At 36.6% G+C, this 25,560-nt stretch overlaps 1 protein-coding gene and 1 non-coding gene across 2 annotated transcripts in view; one reads left to right on the forward strand and one right to left on the reverse strand.

Annotated features, from left to right (window-relative positions):
* LOC131071601 (enoyl-[acyl-carrier-protein] reductase, mitochondrial) overlaps positions 1-25,560 on the forward strand; it is a 203,356-nt gene that overhangs the window by 41,675 nt on the left and 136,121 nt on the right. The gene's annotated exons all lie outside the window — the stretch shown is intronic.
* On the reverse strand, positions 19,031-19,102 carry TRNAA-AGC (transfer RNA alanine (anticodon AGC)). The gene has a single exon. It is a non-coding gene; the product is annotated as a tRNA-Ala (tRNA).

A 25,560-nucleotide genomic window follows, 5' to 3' on the forward strand; every position in this document is an offset into this window, starting at 1 on the left:
GCAACGTCCTTGTGATGTTCATCGTGAAAGTATCATTGACTAACTTGTAGTTTTTCCCTGGCGGATGATGCAAGTAGGTATAGGATTCACAAGCTCTGACCTCGCCGGGTCCTCTTCCAATCACTCCTCTGTGAGGTAGTCCTGCGTACTCAACGCTCCTGATTAAGACATAGATGACGTATGAACTCATGTGGAAGGACTTAGTAGCCCTGAGTCTTCTCAACTGTACGTCTAAGCAATGGCTAATTATCCTAGCCCAATGTATCGTACCCTTCGCTTGAACAATCACCTGGATGAAGTAAAACATCCATTTCTCAAAATAGAAGGCATGAGGTGCTCCTGTAACTCTGTTGAGCATGGTAATCAAATCTCTGTACTCCTCTTGGAAATCAATCCTGTGTGGTGTGTTCGGTACTTTGCTCAGACGGGGACGACTCTTGAGTAGCCAGTTCTTGTTGATTATGCTTAGGCAAGCATCTGGATCATCATCGTACACTGATCTGGCTCCTTCAATGCTCTTGTATATCATGTCCCTGTGCTCTGGAAGATGGAAGGCTTCACTTATGGCTTCCTCTGAAAGGTATGCCAAAGTGTTTCCCTCATTGGACACAATTGTCCTGGACTTTGGATTGTAGTGACGGGCACACTCGATCATCAACTCGTGGCACTGAATAGCTGGAGGAAAACCGGCCGCCTTAATGATGCCACTCTCTATTATTCTCCGGGCGACAGGTGATGGCTTGCCGATGTAAGGGACGTCTCGGAACTTCTTCGTGCTAAAGTTCCCCAAGTTTGTATCTCCAATGTTGCTCCACTTCGACACGATCTTGGTCTCCACTTCTTCGATCTTCTGATCCTCTTTCATGAGAGCCGAGCGGCTAGTGGATGCTCCCGCCTTTGGGGTCGCCATACCTACACAACATTTCATTATAAGAAATAGATTTTGCAATAAATAGCGTAAATAGGAGAGATAAATTTTTAGGAAACCTCATGATAAGTCCCTAGAGTTATCATTTCCTAAAAAACAACGATTGAGCCAAGAGATTCAAAATTTCAAAATTTCAAAATTTGATTTATGACGATGAATGAATAAAGCAATAATAATTAAATCGCCATACCTCGATAGAGAGCTAACTCTAGAATGCAAAAACAAAATTCGCCTAGGCAAAAATTGAGGTATAAAATAATCTTCAATATGATCTCCTCAAAATTGACTTCGCCACCTCTGGAGAGAACGTGATCTTCAAGTATCGCCTTAGACGTGGTCTTAAATGATCTTCAAATTCGCCTTTGACAAATCGCCCAAACAAACCCTCCAAGTCTTTAGCAAATTCGCCTTGATGTATCCTCAAGTTCGCATTTGGTGTGGTCTTCAAATTCGTACCACCTTTTGATAACTAAGCGCCACCCTTGGATGAATGAAATTCGCACCACCTTTTGATAACTAAGCGCCACCCTTGGATGAATGAAATTCGCACCACCTTTTGATCTTCAACGCAATTCGCACTCCACACTTAATGATATACTTCGCATCACCTTCGCTTCTCCTCAAGATCGCATGTGAAGGATAAAAATAATGATGTGAAAATGAACATTTCACTCCCCTTATAAATAGCGCGCTCATCCTTTCACCCCTTAGGCCGACTTGACAAATAAAACCATTTTTTAAATGATTTGCAATAAAATAACAAGGCCGACTTGCTTAATTGGGCACTTCAAATCGATTTTATATTAATTAAATAATTAATTATTAATGCCTTGCGTTTTTTAAATGAGAATTTCGATTTTTAATAAAGGCAAAAAATAATTAATAAAAGATAACGCCATATTAAATGCTAAATAAAAATGGATTTTCAATTTTTTTAATCGATTTAGCATTTAAGGAAAATTTGAATTGTTTAATTTGGCGCCAAAACTGGAAAACAAAGGGACGTACCTCATCGTCCTGGTCCCTTGGAGAGGGACAGGAGCGATCCATGATTTTGGTCTTGATTTTGCATTTCTTACGTCCAACTCCTTCATCTTCGTGTTGAAAATCGATCATCATGATGAGTCCTTTGAATTTGATCATCTTGCATGCGTACTTAAAGGCCTTTTGAATGTTCATCGCCCTTGTCCCTTGGAGAGGGACAGGAGCAATCTCCAAATTTCTACGTCCATCTTGCATCTTTTAACTTCGATCTTTATTGTTGACGAATAACATCCTTTGTTCGCGTCTTTTGCGCTTATTCCATTTGTCTTCATTATGTGTTTGGACGCATTAAAGGGATCATCGCCCTTGTCCCTTGGAGAGGGACAGGAGCGATCCACGTTTTCTCCTTGACCTTGGCGACTTTAAACTTCAATCTTCGTTGTGAGGTCTTCCAAACGATGTCCCTTGCCTTGCTTATCCTCGCCTAGCTTTGATCTATGCGTGCTTTTGATGATATCGCCCTGGTCCTTGTCCAAAGGACAGGAGCGATGTGAGCTTTTACCTTGATTGGCAATGTTTGGACGTTCAAAACCCTTGCGAATTATCTTCAAACGATGCCTTGGACCATATGCTATCTTAGGACGTCTTGACTTAGCTTGAACTTGAAGCAAGACGAGGAATCCAAAGCAAATCGCCCTGGTCCCTTGGAGAGGGACAGGAGCGATATAGTCTCCATGCTCAAAATGATGATCATTTTACGTTCAAAACCTTTGTATATCATCTTTTATCATACCATGGACCCTCTAAAACATTGCAACGTCTTGTCCCTACGTAAATTTTGCATGAAATGGCCAATGCATCTAACATCGCCCTGGTCCCTTGGAGAGGGACAGGAGCGATCTATGTTATAGGGTGTCAATCTCTTCATTTTAACGTCCTTTGAGTGTTTGCGCATGATGAAGACGCCTTGAAATGTCCCTCGCCACCTTGTCTTGACTTGTGTCGACCTTGAACTTTGGAGGAACGACCTTGAACTGGCGTAGGAAGTATCATCACCATTGTATCGCCCTGGTCCCTTGGAGAGGGACAGGAGCGATCCTTCCCTTGTGGCCACTATCTCACTTTGCCAGGTTCCAAGTTTATATTCAACGGACTCGTCCCTCTTTACTCTATTCGTCCATGCCTTGACATCATCTGTAACTTTGCAAGAAAAGCAATTATATCAAAAATCGCTTTGGTCCCTTCCTGAGGGACAGGAGCGAACTAGGCATTTAACACTGTTATGGACGTCCCAAAAATCTTCAATTTATATTCAACGCATTTATCTCATGTTTTCCCTTGTTTTTGAATGTAAACTTGCCTTGACCTTTGTCTGGATTTTGCATAATGAAGGAAATTGCTCTGGTCCCTGGGAGAGGGACGAGAGCTACAAGGTACCTCGCCCTGGTCCCTTGGAGAGGGACAGGAGCGATTTGGTCAATATAGGTCATTTTCCTTCGTTTCAGCATCTCAAATTATATTCATTTGGCAAAGCATCTTCCCTTGGACGTCCTCAAATCATTAAGTTTTCGAAATCTTGCAAGGACAAGGCGAAATTTGAGTTGTAGCTCCGGTCCTTCACTGAGGGACAGGAGCGATTTTCCTCCTGGAGGCATTTCTGTGCTCATGAAAATCTTCAATTTATATTCAATGGAAAGATCTCGTCGTTCTCCATCACTTCCAACTTGAAATTTGTCTGGACTCTGCAGGGATGATGAGATATTTGAAAATGAGCTCCCGTCCTTCACTGAGGGACAGGAGCGATTTTGCTCCTACAGGCCAAAATAACATGATTTTTCACATTTTAACACTTCACGAGGCGAAAACAAATCAATCCCAATGCCCAGGATCAAAATAAAAAAAGGTCAAAATTTGGTCAAAATATTCAATCGGACAAAAATTCACATTGACTGTCAACACTTAGACAAATTTAAGCTCTGCATTAACATTCCAATTAAAAATTAGACCATTTTGGCGAATTCATTGCATTCAAAATTTGCATTCTAGAAAAGAAGCTCGAAAACTCTCAAAGAAACGACTGAATTCTGGCTTGAGAAGGCAAAATTTAAAACCCTAAGGCTTGGCCCTAAATCCAGACGACCAACTAACCAACAAAACCCTAAAAACGAAAGCGAAAACGAGCGAAAAACAAGCAAAAAGAGGGGGTCCCCATTTGCGATGGGGCGATGTGTGAAATGGTCACAACAGGCATGCATGCAAAGTGTGGAAACATACACAGGTGGCAGACTGTTTGACAGAATGCTTCGAAGGAATGTAAATACAACTTTGAAAGCATAGACAATGCACATGAATTGTGTGATAGACTGCTTTGAAAGTTTTTATCAAATATTATCACTGCTAATGCTCACATATATATGCTTGCAAACTGTGGAACCATATACATGGCATGTGAACTGTTTTACTAAATGTCTCAGATCTCACCCCATCAAATGCAATGATTATTAGCTTGCAGAACAAGGATTTGTTGAAAAGGGTATTCACAAAGTGGATTTGTTGAACACACTATAGAAGCTTTCGAGTGACTGCATGCAAAGTATGGAATCATAAACAAAACACCTGAATTGTTTTACAAAATGCCTCGAAGAGAGAGCTCACTGTGCAACACGTAATGATTGCAGCAATAAAAAATGCAAAATCTTCAACATGGCACGTGAACTGTTTGTCAAAATACCTCATGAGGTAGTCATCTCATGAATGCAATGATAGTAGGATATTCACAAATTGGATTTGTTAAAAGGCTTTGGTAACGTTTAAGCAAATGCAACTGGTAGGTGTAAAAATTGACTTTGTAACTTCAGCTAGTGTCCTCCCAACCTACACCAACACCTTTCCTTCTCATGCCAGAATGAGAGCCTTGAACCAACGGATGAACATCCACTCGAAGCATAAACGATAGAGGATTTTTGTCAAATTTTATAGCTGGGAATGCTGTGGTAAACACGCATGCAGAATGGGAAGAATGAATAGTGCACAAGAAATGACTGCCAGAATACCTGCAAAACATGTCATCTCATGGGAAGCAATTGACACGCAATACACCAAATGAATTTGTTGAAAAGGCAATAACTTTCAAGCAAATGCATTAGTCAGGGCCGTAGAGCAATTTGTGTTAGATACTATAGTTGGAAATGCTAAATTTTCAAAGCATAAAATAGGTATAGGAATTGTTTGATAGCATGCCCCAAAGAAAATGTCATCTCAATGTTACCACAAATTGCAAGATATACACTGTGGATTCGGTGAAAAATCTTTTGAAGCTTTCAAGACAATTATGCTTAGCAGGTATAATGATAAACCTACAACGTTTGCCAGCATTTGAGAGCCTTAAAATAGGTTTTGATTTGGCATCAAATTATTATGGATGTGAGTAGAATGAACTTTTTAAATTACTTTCAAAATTTTAATGTGAATACAAGTGGTAAATATGCTACAGTTGCTTTGGGCTCCAGACTGCACAAGAACAAAGAATCCTAAAATAGTGGTGTCAATTAGTGGGGTTAATTGGCAAAAGGATGATTCTTTTTAAAAAGAAACAAACTATAATTATCTGTGACAATAATGCAGAGTAAGATGTACTCCATATAGATATTACAAAATAGACAATATGGATTATGAGAAAACATGTGGTTTTGAGAATGTTTTTGATTGAGTAGCTTGATTCATTCTAATATAATGAATGGCAGTTTGGTTTGATGCAACTATTGTATCCTTCAGCATTATGGGTAAAGACAATATTATAGAAACTCTTCTTGATTTTAAGAAAGCGGTTCAAATACCATTTTATAGTGACATGAAAAAATGATGGTTTTGTATCATAGCTTTCTAAAGTGAGTTATTTTGTTGGAAACAAGAAGATAAAAGGGTCAATATTTGATAGAGAGGGTTTGTTCCTCAGCCTCTACTTCAGTTTTGTGAAAAAGTAATTATGAGAAGGATGTTTTGTTGGGTAATTAGTTGGCATATTGGAAAATCAACCCTGCTTACAAATAGATATCCAAAATGCAAAAATCCATTCAATTTTTTGATGTTGCAAGTGTGAGCAGTGTGCAAGATATTTTGGGATGACAAATTTCCTCCAAAGATGATTGATGAGTTATACAAGGTGGAAATGAGGAACGAGTAAATGAGAATTTATCATGCCTTATACAATTCTCCTTGTTATTCAATAAAACATTTAATTTGTGAAAGGAAAGGATGGTCATTGTTATTGTTCTCTACTGATCATAATGAGAAGATATTTGTGCCTAGTTGTATTTGCACGTGTTCATGTATCGTGGTCTCTTAACAAGAAAGATTCACAAACCATATTCTAGCTACTCATGAACACACTATTATATATGATAATGGTGACAAAGAAACACTTATTATCTCAAATGACAAATGGAAATTGGACATCGCCATTTCTCTAATTAAGACAAAAGTGACATACATATCATGATGGAATAATCATGGAAGATGAATACAATTAGAATGAGAACTTTGATAGAACACTTTTTAGCAAAGGGGAATGCATGGACGCTATCATTGACATTGTTGGGAAGAGGTTTCCATGAAATATCTTTCAAGAATGGCATGGGTAAGCAGAGCATTGATGATGCAAATTTTGGTTTTAGTTCTTATATACTGATCCTTCAACCTTCTGTGTAAAGACCTAATGATCACAACACAAAAAGGAATATTGGTGTCACTTGGAATACTCTCACAAAATTTCACAAAGATCAGTTGGAGTAGATATCTTCAAAGATCAAGTTCATGATTGCAAAAAGGCACATTGCCACTTTGACAAAGCTTGTATCATGTTTTCTCTTTGATGTTATGAGTTTCAAATTCTTATTTTGTAAAAATGACTTATGTCACTTGTTGTACTAAAAGTTAGAATATGGACTTGATTTCTGTAAAAGTTAGGCAAGTCCTAACTGGTTCCCAAAAAGGTAGTTACTAAAAGTGATCACTTAGTTGGTTACGAAAAGTGGTTACCTAGCTAATTATGCAAAGTGGTTACAAAGCAGTTATCCTCTAGAGCCTATAAATACAAGGCTAATTCAAATGTAAAAGGGGGGGACTCTTACAGAGGGGAATTTGGTGAGAAACTTTGGAGAACCTTTATGTTCACACTTTGTACCTAAGTGTTTTGAACTTGTATATTTTCAAAAGATAACGAAGAATGCATTTGGTTCGTATGTCTTGAATGTACTTCTAAGTTATTATTCCTAATTTCTCCTATGTTAAATTGGTAATCCCTTTATGCATTGGTTTTCAGTTCAATGATCTATTAATTGATTTGATGAAATACATCATTTCCTAGTATCTTGACTTGTATGTGCTAGTATAGCCTATCTCTTTGTATGTCAAAGTTTGTTGTACTTATTTCATCATCATTGAATATCAAAACATACTTTATCATGAGAACCCCCTTGTAATTGTTATGATTTATGAATTCCTTTTTGGTATTCGTATGTCTTCTAGTAGGGTTTCTGTTATCTATTCTCCTTTAGTTTTGTATTTTCTCCTTTATGTACTTTCAGGTTAAAAGTACACAAAAATCCTGAAAACCCTCATCATACAAGGGAGCTGCCCTCTCAAACACAGAGGAAGATTGTTACTCCATATTGATCTCTCCAACTGTTGGAACGGTTGTCACTGCTCTTTGGGCAAACAGGGCCAGTTTTGGAGAAACAATCACAGTGACAAGTCTGTTTATCAACATACATTGAAAGAATTTTTTTTGGAATGCTACACTATGCCCTTCACCCACATATTCCCTTGAAGGTTTCTTTGACAACGTTTTATTTCATACTAATTTCAGGTCTGCAATATTTAACTTCACCTTTCTTGTAGGTCTAGTATATCATTTGCAGCGTTTTATTTCATCGCTTCTCTGAGGCAAGTGGATTGATTCAAGATGGAAGAAGCTTCTCCTGACTCTGTTGCTTGAGGAATCCGGGCTATAACAGGTTTAATATCATATAGGCGTATCTCACTATGTTGTACTAGCTCATATGGACGTTTTGACTATTCACACATTCTTTATGCTAGTCTGCACTTTAGTAGGAATCAAAATGCCTTCAAACAAATCTCCATTCTTCATAGCCACAAGAAAGATATTTGCTCTGGTACCATATTGAAATGGTAGAGCAAACACAAACAAAATTAGATCACACCTTTGCTGCATAGGAATACCACAAAATAATATTAGATTAAATTCTGTGGGATTACATTCACACGGGATTTTTTGCATTGCAATACAATTGGATTTTTAAAGCCTTTCATTTTCTGTGCTAACTTATTTATGGGAATGTAACCTCCCAAACTTAATTAACTTATTAATTTACTAACAACAATCTAACCTATCTAAATATTTATGTAAGAACACCCCCCTTAACTTTTTTTTTGAAATAAGTTACCAACAAAGTTTCACAAGTTTGCAATAACATAGATCAAGAAGTAAATGCATTAAAGTCTCTTGCTGTCATAAAGGACTGAGTTTACAATTCATTGCTCATTACATTGCTATTCATGAATCTCGGAATAAATATCAATTTAGCAAACTTAATTACATGAAGAAACATTCATATAAATTCACAATAAATGTGCCTTGAAAATGTATTTGTTTGATAACATGTAAGGCTGTTTGAACTTTGAAAACATACAGCTCAGTCCAAGGTGGTTGCAACTACTCTTTCTGTACACAGTCCTGAACCCCCATGAAATGGCATCAATGATGGATATGTTTGCCTCCTACCTCTAAGGTTATCCCCTCAATCTTGTTCCCAGCTGTTCAATGGACTTCAAAACACACTTAGTACCGTAAACTCAAGATCTTAGTGGAAGTTACAGTCATATATCTTCTGGGAAATGGCACTCAAGAACAGGGGTGAATACCATAATAAATTCATAACAATTCCATTTGGCCTTGCCTTACGATGGGGACAGTCACCAATGATTTGAGAGGCCTAGGCATCTAGTTTTGTGTAAGAAAGAAATTGAGGCATAAACCATTCAACCTCCTAAATTCACATACCCAGCTGAAAGTGCATGTATGGCTTGCAAAGGAAATACGGCCTCCTAAATAAATGATTTTCCAGATTATAACTCCCTGCCATAGAAGCAAATGGGGATGCCTAGCAGAGGAAAATGCATTGAAACAATACCCAAAACACTTGCTGCAATCTGTCAGTCATAGCGCCCAAAATGAGAGGTGTAGCTAGCCATTATAGGCTAAGTTGCCGGTCCCGGTTCGGAATCGGATTCTGGTTCAAGATTCGGGTTCGCAAATTCGTTCATTTTTTTGGGGGGTGGGTTTGGGTTCGCTTTGGGTCCGTCTGTACAAAAACATATAAAAATAAAAAAATAAAAATATATACATATATGCAGCAGAAAATATATACAAATGGGATTTGACATCTAACATCTAGATCAAGTTTTGAATATAAATCTATGCAAGCATTGAAATCATTTTCTATTGGATTCAACTCTTTGTCTTCTTGTGTAAACTCAACTCTAGGAATGAATATAGGCTATGTAGGTCCACAATTTTATTTAAGTTACTACCTTCTACTACATTATTTTGCAGCGTTACCGGGAGACACGTCTCCAGACCCCTGGGACGCGTCTCGGAGACCGGGACACGTCTCCCGTCTCCCAGATGTCTCTGGAAGCGCCTCTCAGATGTGGGTGCTTTGGAGAGACGTCTCCTCACGTCTCCAACATCTCCCATAAAGAAATGTGGCGTCTTCCGTCACAAAAAACAATAAAAAAACTCGTTTTTTTAAAAACCCCCCGATGCGGCTTAAAAAAAACCTAACACAACTTTAAAAAAAGCCACGATGCGACGCGTTGACTTAAAAGTTTAAAACGCCCGATGATTTTTTTTAACATCATTCAAACCCGACGAAAACCTAGTGTCACAGCCAGCACAAACAAACCCGACGGAAACCGAAAAAAATCGACTTTCGCGGTCAGCAGGTGCAATGCAAAATAGGTGCAAGTGCAACGCTGAACAGGTGGACGCGATTCAGGTAAGTTTACTTCAGTTTTTTTATTTTCATTTTTCATTTTCAATTTTTTTTGAAACTTCAATTTTTTATTTATTTTATTTTTAATAAGCACTATTAATAATTTATTAATTTAATAGTTGATAAATTAGCACTATTAACTATATAATATCTTTATGTTTGTGGTTTTTATATTTAAAACTTAATAATAAACAAATTTTAAAAATTTATACAGTCCATTTAATTATTATAGTTTGCAAATTTAAACAGTTTTATTATACTAAACAAATTGAAATAATAAAAATAATAATATAGGTAGTAAACTTTTAGTTTTTTAAATTTTTTGATGAATTAAAAAACTGTATATTAGTGTTAAATTTGCAAATTTAACTCTATATACAATGATGCAAATTTAACACTGATATCAAACTGTATATCAGTGTTAAATTTGCAAATTTAACAGTGATATATAGTCTCATAAAATATTATACAGTCTCATAAAATAAGAAGGCATATATTTGTGGCATTTTGCAAAAAACTCAAAATAATCTAATTTGGAATTCCAAAACCAATGTGAAAAAAACATAAAACTAGTAATAGTTTTTGAAATTTCATTTTGTTTTGTAGATTGCAGAATGTCAGGGGGGGGAAACAAGGCTTGTACCCCTTGTGGAAGTATGTTGACCGTGTTCCAGGGCCAAAAGGAATAGGGGGACAACCACCATTAAATGTAAACTTTGTTCATTGGGATGGCAAGGTACCTACACGCGGGTGAAGTCTCATTTCCTTCACCAACTAGGACACGGTGTTGAAGTTTGTACAAATGAGTCAGACTGATATGATGCTGTGAGGGAGCAAGAAAGGGCTGATGGGAAAGTTTACATTATGAGCTCCTCTCATGCTTCAACCACAGGGGCAACTAGAGAGCCAGAGGTAGATGTGTCTTCTAGTGTTGTAGGAGCACAACAGTCTGAGTCTCACAAGAGACCACATACTAGCATCTCAAACCCCATTGGAAAGCTATTTGATGTGCAAGGTCGAGAAGCAATTGATGCAGCAATTGCACGCTTCTTTTATGCAAATGGAATACCATTTAATGTTGCTCGCTCACCTTTCTATGTAGAGATGGTACAAGCTATCAATAATGGACCATTTGGGTATAAACCACCTAGATTTGAAAAGCTCGGCACAACTCTAATTAACAAAGAAAAAATTCGATTAGAGCAACAAACTGCACCAATGAAGAGATTGTGGTCTACAAAAGGTTGCAATATAGTGATGGATGGGTGGACAGATGCTAGAAATCGTCCACTACTTAATGTCATGGTGACATGTAGCAAAGGGCCTTATTTTTTGAAGGCAATAGACTGTTCAGGGCAAGAAAAGAATGCAGATTTTCTTCATAACCAACTATGTGATAGCATTGAGGAGGTGGGGGCATCACATGCAGTCCAAGTTATTACTGATGCTGCCCCTGTTTGTAAAGAAGCAGGTATGATGGTGTAAAACAAACTGTACACGCATATATTTTGGACATCTTGTTGTGTGCATTCGTTGAACAATGCACTCAAAGATATTGGCAAGTTCCAATGGGTTTTAGACCTCATAGGAAAGGGCAAAAAAATACAGATGGTCATATGTAACCATCATCACACATAAGCCATTTATTGTACGTTTGCCAGGTGGAACTTCTCAAACCAGCTGATACACGGTTCGCTTCCTATTTTATTCTTCTTGACCGCCTTTGTGAAGTCAAAGGAGCTTTGTGTTCCACAGTTGTTAGTGATGCATGGGCATCTTAGAGGCAATATGCATCAGATACAGTAGTTGAGATGAGAGGTTTGGTACTTGATGGCCGTTTTTGGGCTGATGTGAGATTTGTTGTGGATTTTATTAGGTCCATATGTGAGGTGATTAAATTTATAGACTCAGACAAGCCATGTTTGGGGGAAGTTTATGAAGAAATAGATACCATGTGTGAAAGAGTAAAAAAAATAACTGATGCAAAAGATTCTTCTTTTAATCCTTTGATAGAAGAAAAGTTACATGGAAGATGGAACAAACTCAACACACCCCTTCATTGTGCTGCCCATGCCTTAAATCTTAAATGGCATAATACAGAAGAGACCAAAAAGAGGGCTCCACATGAGGATAGAGAGGTAATGAAAGGATTTTGGGCTGCAGTAAAAATGATTTATGGTCAACATGAGGATGCCTTAATCATAAGGACTCAATGGAATAAGTTTTCATGTGGGCAAGGTGATTTCTCTTCAGTGGAATCTTTACATGATATGTGGGAAAAGAAAGATCCTTTAGAGTGGTGGTGGAACCATGGAGGTGAAGCCCCTGAATTGCAATCATTTGCAATCAGATTTATCTCACAAGTAGCTAGCTCTTCATCTTGTGAGAGGAATTGGAGCACTTAATGTTTTATTCATTCACAAAAGAGGAACTGATTGGGGTCAAAGAGAAAGTAGAGAACTTGGTCTACATTCATAGCTCTCTTCGTCTTTTCTCTCGTGTTGATCTTGGTTACATGGAGGGTCCTTCAACAAAATGGGACCAAATTGTACCTGATGATGGAGGAGTTGCAGCCACGAGGGATGAAGCGGTTGAACCAAATGGCCTTAATGAATTTCCCCTAGCTCTACTACCATCAGAGGAACCTGAGTTAGAGAGTGATGAGTATCTGGAGACCATCCTAGCTGAGGACCTTCATATGGATGATCCAGACATAGCAGAGTAGATGATAGATTTCGGATTTTTGTTTTTCGCTTGTGTATCAGCATCAAACTGTCAATGTTTTTGAATTTCAATTTGTAATGATGCTGCTAACTAATATGAAATATCAAATATATAGTGTGAGTTTTGAACTTTTCAGTCTTTTTGACACAATGACATTTGACATATGTGTATTTAAACTTGAAAGTTAATATTGATTTGTTAAACTTTTCCACTATTCTTGTTTTCTAAATTCTATGTTATGATATTTACTGAAAATTATAAAATTATATTAAAAAAGTAATTTGCCATCTCCAAGTACCCTTGTCTCGTATTTTTGAAAATATGTCGTACCAGTACCTGTACCTGTCTCCGAAGTACTCAAGTACCCCTATCTCTTGGTAACCTTGTTATTTTGTGTAGATTTGGTGGAATTGTTGGAATTGTTCATGTCTTACAACATTTGAAGAAGTATTTGTGTTGTTTGCTCTTTTTGTTTTGCCGTTTGTTCCTAGCTATGTGCTATTTGTTGTATTCGCATGAAGGCTCTTCAATCCTCATCCCAATCCAACATCTTCTTACCCCTACCTTCAATTCTAGACCCTAACTATCATGACTCATCTTCTAGCTTCTTTCCAAGGCCCATGCTTAGCTGCATACACAACACACTCAAAAGACTAGCAGGTTTGTTGCCTCTAATAGCAATGTAATAACCCTAGGCTTTCTTTTAATTGCCCTAACCCATTAGAGCTTACATAGCCACATACCCAGTTTAAAGAGAAAATGACATGACAATGAATAGCTGTTTGTAATGAATTAAACACACAAGAAACACAACTATAATAGATTTAAATTATAAACAGTTCAAAATCTGAATCAAATTTGTTATCCATGCACCTAGTATAGGGTGAGTGATATCACTATTATTTTCCCTTTGAAAAATACACTCTTGAATTCTCAAGACGAATAAAAAAGAAAACTTAAAAAAAAAATTAAAAAATGTGTCAAATTGCCCAAATTCTCCTTGGGTTCTGCTGTTGGGGTCAAAATTCTCTAGAAAAGCATCAAAATTCTCCTTGGGTCCTATTGATTGAACCCATAGGACAAAATACGAACCTCGGGCGAATTTCCAACGAACCAAAATTTTGGGCGAATTGAACCAGGACCCAGCAGTTGCACAAAAGAATCTGGTAACTTAGATTATAGGGTGTGCGGCCCAACCCAGATAAGCCTGCAACCAAAATGGAAATTGAACACAACAAAATTTCTTGCAAAACCAACCAATAAACCTCTAGAACTTGATCCCAAAAGACCACAAAGATTTTCATCTTTTTTTTTTTTGCAAATTTGAATCACCAAAAACTTTGTGAAGTCGGTGTGTTTCTTGTGTGAAAACACCAAACCAGTTAGGGTGGATCTTTCACCATCAAAACTATTAAGATTGAAGAGGGTGTTTGTCCTCAACGACTCCTAGAAGAACTCCTATGTTCATTTCGACAACATCTCCTTAAGTTTTAAACTCTAAATGAGTGAACTAAGAGCCAAAATTTCAATTTATAGAGTTTGGAGGGAAATTTGGCATTTTAAAATTCAAATATTTTATTTTCCCTCGAAAAGCCCATTTGAGAATTTAAAAAACAACTTAAGTCCCTCATAACACTTAGGCCTCCAATTTTGGGGTCAAAACATAACACATTAATATTTAAACACTAAAGTGAATAATTAAATCACTTTATTACTTTAGTGCAAATATTAAATAATATCGTCGACCTTGCAGAAAACTCGCCAAGACACCGAAAATGTAAACCAATCATGTTGGAACATAATTGATGCTAATGGACGAGGACTGGTGTCGAAACGATCACTGACTATAAATAATCATGCTCTCCAAGGATTGAGGAGAACAAACCCCAAAAACTTAGAAAGATGAGCTTAAACAAGAACTTATTATAAATTGCAGTGTCCTCCAAGGGTTGAGGAGAGCAAACCTTAAAAAACCTAGATCGCTACTAAGAGCATTGTTACCAATTGATATTCACACAACTATCCAAAGCCAAGAAATTGCAAACAAGCTCACCTAGAAACAAGAGTTCCCTAACCACCACCGAATAGCCTACGAGAACCCAAGAGTAGGCTAACGGGAAATACCATAGCTGACTAGATCCAAGAAGGGGACATTGCAACTTATAAATTAACATCAATCTCTATATGGAACCGCTCTAGTGAAGATAGAGGGTTTTTGCCCTTAGCTTAAAGAAACCATTGGGGTTTTCATCTCGTTAGCAAGAGTTTGGCCATAGGCACAAATATTTGAATCTCCATAGAGAAATTAACAAACTTCTGAATCTTTTGTATGTAGCAAATGAGACCTCAACCTTATTTTATAAGCATCCTGGGAACTTTTTGGAAAGTGCAATATAAAATCACTTTATAATTTGATTAAACCTTATATCCTTAAAAAGTTATTTATTTAAATATTTAATTATTCAGAGCACTTTAGTCACAAAGTTAAATGTCCAACATTTAAAACTTTCCATTCTTATTCCAACAAGCTATTATACTAAGGTGCTCGTTAAATTATTTTAATTAAAATAGCAACCTTAGTAAATTTAATTAAAATATAGCTCAATATTACATCCAAGTTGCGAAAACAGTTGAAATGCATCAAAATAAAAACTAACACGAGTGATACAGATGATGAATGGTGATAATTGGACCTGTGTGGGTGACTTATTATAAATAGACACTCTCTCCAAGAATCTTGGAGAACATGCTAACAGTTGGAAATAAGTTTGGAAAGTGCCCTCAGAGTCTTCTAGACCATTTGATCTCATTGGGAACATCAAACAATTACTTTTATAAGGATGACACACACCTAGAAGGTTAGAGCCAACTACAAAGCAAGAATTCCTGAAAATGGGGACATTATACCCATGGCGAGGGCCAAAAATTGTTAGCATTTTAATTTGTCTCGTGTGACACTACACAAAATGAAACATTACACAAGCAAAACCTTTCTTCATATTAATACAAGAAACTCCTTGGGGTTTGAAATTATTGCTAAACCTGAATCTATGAACAAGTTTTATAGTTATACAACTTTACAAGATTATCAATGGGGCTCGCATGAAATAAATAATAGTACGAAAGTTGACCTGTCTTTTCAATCTTGAAGGTAAGCACAACACATGAAAGGTACTTAACTTCACACACAAGGGTTTTTAATATATGAGGCTTGTAACTAAACAAAATAAATTGAAAGATGAATGCTTACTAAGTGGTCAAAGCAGCAAACAATAGATCCACATTAACAAAAGATGTTTAAACCATAGAATTGAGTTGTAGGAAATTCTCACAATATATTGTGAGATCTTGGATCTCAACATATTCTCAAAATTTTCTTCAAAATTGCAGCAAAAAAACTAGTGCTGTACTTTTCCCTTGTTTACTTGCCATTTGGCTAAAATCTTGACCATTTTTTGACATTTTGTTTTTCGTTACATACAATGATAAACTCACAAATTTGTTCATATTTTTCATTGTAAATCACTTGCACTTTATATGTATGTGTTTAGGGTGTCTCTTCATAGTTTCAACATCTGGCAGTTGTTCCTCGACTTCAATTAGGGCTTATTTTTGTTGTTCCACAATATTGCTCCTTAACTTATATTAGGTTTCCTTTTCTACGATGCTATTTTGGTGACAATTGTTTTTGCTTTCTTCCATGACTTTCGATTGCTTGTTATAGATTACGTGCTCAAACTATTTATTTTCTTTTCATCTGTTTTTGTTGTGTTTAATTTTCTAATTTGTTATGATCCTAATATGATATATTCCTAAGTACAATAAGTTAATTACTTGTTTCATGGTTAACCCTAATATAAATATTAGTTAATACATTAATACCTCTTAATTGTTAGGATTAAGGTGCCATCTATCTTGTAAATCTTATGACATGGTTCAAACATCCTTGGAAAGTTGCCTAAGGCACTTCAGATGTATTGGGAAAATAATTTTTAATGTTTATTTCTCACTATTGTTTGTAATACATTCATAAGGGGTGATGGATACCACTAGCATTAATAAAAGTGGATTGTGAACACAACTATTTAATAGTGTTTTCCCTTTTTATGGACATTTATAATAAGATATAAAATGACTTAAGGAAGTGGAAAAAGAGTGACCTTTGGGCTTCTCCAAGTGGGAGCATGGAAGAGGCAACAAGTGTCTCTTAGTATTCCGTCATTCATAGCATTTAATGTAATGTTTATCTTGCAAGAAGGGCCACCCAAGTTGTAGGTAAAGTATTGGAGCCAAAACTAGTGTCTTTTCGAGTTTCATGGAGGCATTCCAAGGGTTGTGGTTGAAAATTTGATTGCTCAAAATAATCGAATAACTTTATTCAATTGTAGAGCCATTTAAATAGACGATTACAAACGGTGATGTTTCTAAAAAAGAAACAACCGCTTCTAAAAATAGAAGCCAAAAATAGAAAAGTAAATAAAGCAAATAATTACTCTAATGACCATTAATATACTAATTAAATATTCTAATATCCTTCCTTTGATGGTCATTTTATCAACTAACTACCCTACAGAAAGACACTGGAGGTCTTTTGATCACAAACAGAAAGAACACTCTGCTGTGGCAGAGACACTCCCTAGATTTGCAAAGTGTTAATGACCAAGATTACCAAAGTCCATCCAACTTGATGTTGGGTAACCAAATTGAAACTTGAAACCACGATTTTGAGGAAAAATCGGCAAACCCTCCAAAATTGAAGATACAAATCATCTTTTTTTGTGGAAAAAAATGGTAAAAACCCTAAACAGGAACGAAAACCCTGAAACGTTTTTTGAGGAAAAAATCGAACAAAACCTTGAAACATTGCGCGGCAAGACCCAGAACATCACATGGTAAAACACCAGACATCACGTAGTAAAACATCAAACATCACGTGGTAAAACACCAAATATCACGTGGCAAAACATCAGACATCACATGGTAAAACACCAAACATCATGTGGCAAAACACCATACATCACGTGGTAAAACCCTGATTTCTTAAGAAAAAATCAACCAAAACCCTCCCATGATCTTTATCGCGTGCAAAAAAAAAACGTGCCACCAAGTAAAGCCCTTGAAACACCATGCACCACAAACACCACGATAGAGATTGATTTTCACAATCTTTGGTATTGAACCTGTTTATTTTCCAACATTTGGTATCAAAGTTAAAGGTTATTGGTTTTGGGTATTCCTCTATTTTTGGTTTCTTAGTGTGGCAAGCTTGTGGGAATACATTAGAAGGAATTAAAGGTTGTTGGAAGGCTTTTGGGGCTGCAATGAATGTTCGGAACTTTGTTTTGCAGATTTCTAAGATTGCAAACCATGGATATTATCATTGTGATCTATGTTGGGCATTTGAAGGTCATGTTTATGGATCTTCATGGAGTTGATTATGGTTTGGTAACCCAGAGCTCTTGTTTGATAATATGCGTTTATCCTCTTGTTTGGTGGTTTTGTTCCTTTACCTTGTGGTCATGTGTAGCGAGAAGGTGTTCATGTTGGATGTGTATTGAAATCTTGGTCACATGGAGATACATCAACTGTTTGGATTATGAAATGGAGTGCTTATGTTGGGTTGATGGTTTTAGCCCAAGGTTACATGAAAGCACTGGAAGATAAGCCACTAACCTCTTTATGAGTTGTGGAGATGATATGTTTCATATGGTTTAAGCTCCTGGACAACTTTCTTTTCTTGTTGGATTGCAATGATCTGTTGTTTTCAGCTGTTGGGTTTTGTAGATCTGTGTTTTTCATTGTTGAGATGACATGTATAATGTGAATATTTGAATGTTTAAATGGATTTCAGATTTACAGAGATGGTTTTGCAGGTTTTAACATGTTAACTAAAATTTGTGGTATGTAAATCTATGGTAAGATTGGATTCAGGGTGTTCTAGATGGACACAATTACATGTTTGCGTGGCTGCTTGGAAGGTTCTTATTGATCCATGGTTACTCCAATGTGGGTTTGTTTGGCAAATCAGATCTAGAGTAGATTCTAGTGTTTGAGTCTTCGAAATCTACATGTTATGTCTAATTATTTCTGTTATGCACGATAATGATGTGTGTTGAGACATGGACCAGCTAGGACTCGAACCTAGGACCATCCATACGCTGCTGGAGTGCTCTACCACTGAGCTACTGGCCCCTCTTGGACTAGTCCATTGTCGGTCCGAGTGTGGCTTATTTCCAACACCAACACCCCCCCTTAAGCCATACCTCTTGTGTGCTTGGGGCTCCTAGCCTGGACCTAGCTCTGATACCATGTTGAGACATGGACCAGCTAGGACTCGAACCTAGGACCATCCATACGCTGGTGGAGTGCTCTACCACTGAGCTACTGGCCCCTCTTGGACCAGTCCATCGTCGGTCCGGGTGTGGCTTATTTCCAACACCAACAATGTGGGATTGAATCTTTCAGTTATTTTAGATTGAAGCATTGATTATATATTTTTTTCTTTGAGATGTTGCATATGTGCTGATCTTGTAAATTGTCTACTGAGGATTTGGTTTGGTAGGTCTCATTGTTGGTCGCAATTATTATATTGGCATTTTGATTGCAGCGAGAAAAGGATTATTTGGAGTACCTGATATTGTTGTTCATTTGAATCTTAGCAATAGATTATGGTGCATGAGAAACTCTGTTCACTTTTAGTGGAGTTTTGGTAATGATATTGTTCATGATGCCATGTATAACTCAATATCACTTTTAGTGGGAGCTTTATGCAGTTACATAATGTGTTCTATCTTCTTTGTTTCAAGATTTTGGTTCTAAGCTGTTATGGTTGTAGTGTATTGTGAGCCATGAACAATCTTTAATTAGAAGATGGATGATCTTTTGCAATGGGTGCTGCTGTCATGTGGGGCTCTCAGATTCTGCCTTCAATTGCAATGAGAGTTTGACATCTTTGGCTCTATTGACAAAGGATATGTAGTTGCATCTTATTGGTTTGGAGATCATTGTTTGACTCTTCCTTTTGGGAGCTCTGGGTTGAGTTATTTGATCTTGTTGGGGCCACAAAGGATCTTTAGTTAGGAGACGGTTATCACGATGCCTAGAGAGCTTGGTTACACGGTTTAGTGGGAGCCTTGGTAGTGATGTGGATTCATCATTTGATGATGGATGGTTATCTTCATGTGGTTTGGAGATGTTGACATCTTGGTGCCATGGAGGACTTTTGAGTCTTTGGTGAGGTGTTGTTGTTTCTCTTTGGTTTTGAGTATTAATCATTTGCTTGGAGCTTCATGATTTTGTAGGATTTTATTTGAAGTTGGCTTGCATTGATTGATGGATGCTCATGGAGACTAGAGAGACTTGGGTGAGACTATGAAATCTCATATTTTTTGGGATTGTGTGTTGAGATGGTTACTCTTTGATGAGGATTTCAATAGAAAGATCAAGGAGCCTATAGTTGGTTATTGATGTAAATCCATTATAGATATGAAGAGAAGATTGTAGATTTAGGGTTGATATGTTGATGGCATGAAGTCTATGTTGGTATACCTTGTTTTAAGGTATGGTTAGCTTGTATGAATTTCAATTTACTGTGGTTGCTATTCCAAGTGGTATGAGAAAGGCAGTTACTTAGAGCCTTTGTTATCATTTGAATCTTAATGCTTATGTTCATGTAGAGATTGTTGCAGGTTTCAGTGATAGTTGATATGGTTCACCTTAGCATGTTCCTTTTCTTCCTATGTTACCCCAAGTTTCTGGGACAGGGACAACAAGGGACGGTGGGATGAGTTTTCGGGACGGCAAAATTTTTGCCAATTTTGGGGACGCCAGGGGGACAACAAAGGGGACGACTATATTAAATATAGAGAAAATTAAAAATATATAGGGAAATTTAAATGTTCATATGAAAAAGAGATAAAGCATGTATATATACATTATATTCATATGAAAACATGGATAAAGCATGTATATATACATTATAGAACCTTAACATACCACATTTGTATTCGGAATCCATTGTCAATACTCCGATATGCATTCATAATTCATAATTCATTGTCAATACTTGATATGCATTCATAATTCAGAATTCATTGTCAATACTCAATATGCATTCATAATTGAAAATTCATTGTCAATATGCTAGCACTTGTTTGCATGTAGTTCATTGTTTCTTTCTAGTTGGAGGATATTTAGATAGTCTTCCATTACTATAATGACCTACAACCACTTCTTTATGCACTACAAAGTTTTGGGTGTTTGTGAAATTCATTACCAAGCTATTATTCATATTTCCGAGTGCTTTTGGCTATGATTCAGGCCTGTTTGCCTTTAATATTAGTGAAAAGTCCAATATTGCAGACCTGCAACCATGTTTTTACGCACTACCGAGTTCTAAGTGTTTGTGAAATTTATTACAAGGTTGCTTTTCATTATTTCTAAGTGCTTTTGGAAGTGATTCAGACATGTTTACCCGTCATATGAGTGAAAATTCAGTTTTATAGACCTGTAATAAAATTTAAAAATGTTTTTATTGAGCATTTGAGTCTTTTTTTTTTAAATGTGTTGGGAAAAGGAGGACGACTGGCCGTCCCTGAGATGGTTAAGGGATGGGGGGATGTCCCCTTTGAGAATCATTACCGTCCCCAAGTTTCTGGGATGTTTCCCACAGATTTTGCAATTTTGGGGACAACAGGGGAACGTCTCCTAGCCGTCCCCAAGTCCCCAAAACGTCCCCGGTACGGGGATGAGGGATTTTAGCCTAGGGATGCGTTCCCGAGTAACATAGTTTTCTTCCATATGTGGCATGTTGGAGGATGTGAGGAGTTTGTTGCTTGATGGTGGTTGTCATGGTTGCTTTTGCAAGTGTTTTGTTGTAGTATGAGAGCATAGTGAAGATTTAGATAGTATATGGATGGCTAAAAGATGGTTTTCCCTTGTTTGTGATTTCTTTGGGTGTATTTATAGTGTAGGATGTTAAGTGGGAGAATGTTAGGATTAAGGTGCCATCTACCTTGTAAATCCTATGACATGGTTCCAACATCCTTGGAAAGTGTCTTAAGACACTTAAAATGTATTGGGAAAATAATTTGTGATATTTATTTCTCACTATTGTTTGTAATACATTGATAAGGGGTTGTGGGTTCCACTAGCAACGGTAAAAGTGGGTTGTGAACACAATTATTTAATATTGTTTTCCCCACTTATGAACGTCTATAATAAGATATTTAATGACTTAAAGAAGTGGAAAAAGAGTGACCTTTGGGCTTCTCCAAGTGGGAGCATGGAAGAGACAACAAGTGTCTCTTGGTATTTTGTTATTTATTGCATTTAATGTAATGTTTATCTTGCAAGAATGGGCACCCAAGTTGGAGGGAAAGTATTGGAAGAAAAACTGGTATATTTTTGAGTTTTGTGGAGGCATTCCAAGGGTTGTGGTCGTGAGGAATGAAGAGGCTTCTTTGGGCATCTTGTTTGGTGGTTTTGGAGCTCTTGCCATTCTATAAATTCAACCTTTTGGGTATAGTTTTTTAAGGGGTAACAGTTGAATGTAGATTCCTTTGCAGGAATGAAGGACAAACGAGAGACTTAAGGAGGTTGTTCACATGTACATAGGTGCTGCTATGGTGGAGGCAAAGAGGAGAATGAAATTGATTGTATTGTAAGAACATTTATTGTTGATAATGCAAGTTTGTCCTCTCTTCTTGGTGGATTTTTTCTCCACAAGGGTTTCTCCACGTAAATCCCGTGCTATTTGTTGATCTTATGTTGCTGATTTATGCGTTATTGCTGCTCTCTTACGCCGATGTTAATCATTATTTATTGCTGTTACAAGTTCACATAAGATAGGTTTATTAAGCATGGTTAACAAGCTGATTTTTGGCATCATAAAGTATAAGTATCTAATCTTGGTTTTCCATATCAAGGCAACTTAATTTTCAGATTTGCATATGAGTTCTAGATTTCATATTGCAGCTATTCAAGCCTTGTATCTCATCTTTTGATTAGTTTATTGGATAGAGATTGATTTTCACAATCTTTAGCATTGAACCTATTTATTTCCCAACATTAATTAGGATGAAGATGTATGTCCCTAAATAGTTAAGCCTATAAAAAAGGATGAAAACTCTCTCCCATATTATTATATCATCAAATATTGAATTTATATATTATAATCTGATTATTGGAGGTCGCCCCCTTCAAAGTGGTATACTATATTTCTGATTTTTACAAATATTTCCAAGAAATATCATAACAAGTGGTATCAGAGCTATGATTTGGGCCAACATTTTTGTGTCCATCATAACTTTGAAACCAATGTGAATTTTGGTTTGATTTTTTGTGGGTTTTGAGGTATGCATTAGATAAGCTCTCAAAAATAAATTCAGACTTTGAAGGTAAGTTTTTCAAAAGTAATTGATATTTTTAATTTTATTAGTTTTTATACAATTTCTTTATAGGCTGCAATTTTTTGAAATATTTCAAACCATTTACATTTTGGAAAGCTAATAAAAAATTAAATAGGGTTAGTTCTTTGTAATTTACTGTAAGACATAAATTAGATGCCTTAATTTAGTGGTCAAACTTAGTCAATATTTTCATCAAATTTACTATGTACGCAACAAATTTTTGGAATTTAAAAAAAAAATTACATTTATGGAAAGCTTATAAAAAATCAGGGAGGGTTAGTTCCTAAAATTTTATTTTTATACATAAAATATATTCTTGTAACGTCCTAAAATTGTATCCCTTGCAATTTTCGACTTCATTTGGGTCTTCACCTTAGTGTTTGCGCCCCTTGGCCTTATCGGAGACCTGAATATGCTTATGTGCATCAAAAAAACATTGCAATTCAACCTTGTGCTATGCCCACACCTTGATCCTGGTCCTCACTGGGACCAGGGCGTGGCGCCCTGGGATCCCTTATTTGGGACCCCCCTTGATCCTCTCCCCTTGGACCTAACTCAAATTTGAAGCAGGAATTCCCTCCTATGTTGGCTCAAGTCGGAAAATCAGTCAATTAAACCTACTAGCAAGTATATAAGAGGGATTTCCCCTCTCATTTGACATAACAAGAAATCTTATCGAATCTATCATCAAGCATCAAGCATTCAAGAGATCAAGCATTCAAGCATTCAAGAGCAATTGAGCATTTTCAGTCTTTCTTCAAGCTTTGGAGCAGCAATAGAGACAAGATTCCAAGCATTGAAGAGGAGATCGACATTCTACTTCATGAAACCCTAATTCCATGTGGAGGCAAACAAAACTTCACAAGGAGGTATAAGCATTTCAATTTCATTCAATTCAACATCCCCTCAAAGAGAGGATTTCTAGTTTTAGTCCTTTCATTTACATTATTTCAACTACTTGGTTAATTCCAAAACCGGGGTTTGATCTGAAGACAAACCCCTATTCCCAACACATTTCCCTTTTTTTCTGTATGCAGGAAACAAGTGCGCAGCTGTACTTCTAGAATTAAGATTTATTTGCAGAGACGAAAAAACCCTTTTCAACGCGCGGAAAGTTCGGAGGACCGATAGGAGGGCGCTCCTGTCCAGACACACGGTCCCTGCAACTTTTGTTGGATTTCACAGAGTAGCTCTGAATCATCTCAAACTTCTTAGATATAGGTGCACAGCTGAATCCCGAATCTGTAGCTCACTGTTTTTGCATACTTTGTCTCCATTTTCAGCACTTTCTTAGTTCAATCAATCAACTTACAAGAGAGGGTCAATTGCATTTTAATCCATTCCAATCTACTTAGTATTCAATCCTTGCATCAGTTGGGATTGGATCTAGCAGATTCATCCCCCTCTTTTGAATGTAAAGTCTCCCTCAAGTGAAAATTGGAGCCTAGTGAATTCCGTCTTCTTCCAAGTGGCGAATTGGCTAAGGTTCCCAATTTTCCACTTTACAATTCCTTAATATAATGGTCAAAGTTTAGTCCAAAACTTAAACATCAAACTCTATCATTCCAAATACTTTACTACTTTAATAAATCTTAAAATAAAAACATAATTGAAGCAATGCCACATTTAGGATTAGAGGACCTTTCTATACACACAAAATTTAAGAACTCAATTTATTTTCAACCACCTAAAATTGAGGAAAGAATTCCATAAGCACATGAAATTCAAATAACAATACATTTCATTAAAGTTAAAATGCTTGACCCATTTGTAAAATCTTTAAATGAGGGTGTAGAGAAGTTTACAAAAGAATTATTATCAAAATTGAAGTCCCAAAGAAACCACCAACGTTGGTACAACCATAGTAAACCAAATCAAGGGATAGGACAAAGGTCAATAAGCATACCTACCAAGAATAAACATTCATAAATTTGATGGTATAAATGTAATTTCATGGATAAGACTCAGAACAACAATTTAAATTTCACAATTTACCAAATAAGTCCATGGTTGACACATCCTTACAATATTTTGAATTAGGACCTAACCAATGGTATTGATGGAAGATGAATGATAGACAAGGACAATTAGTTGGCAATAATTTAGTAAAGAACTAACAACCTTCTATGAATAACCACATATTGAAATCTTTTTTATCAAACTAAAATAATTTGAAACAATTAAGATCTTTAGCTGAATATAATGTTGAGAATTTGAGATTGGCACTTCAAGCTCCCGAAGTGACACCTTACCAAAGGCTACAATTGTACATCAATGGACTTAAGGAACAAATCCAAAATGATGTTCGTGTGTTGGAACCTTGTATAGTTAGGAAAGCTATGCAACAAGGATTGCATATTGAGAAACAAAACACCATCAAAGGTGAAACCATGAGAGTAATTGAAAAAAATGTGACTAATCCTACTAGCAAAAACATCCT

Source organism: Cryptomeria japonica, chromosome 11 (assembly GCF_030272615.1).
Source record: "Cryptomeria japonica chromosome 11, Sugi_1.0, whole genome shotgun sequence".
Classification (NCBI taxonomy): Eukaryota; Viridiplantae; Streptophyta; class Pinopsida; order Cupressales; family Cupressaceae; genus Cryptomeria; species Cryptomeria japonica.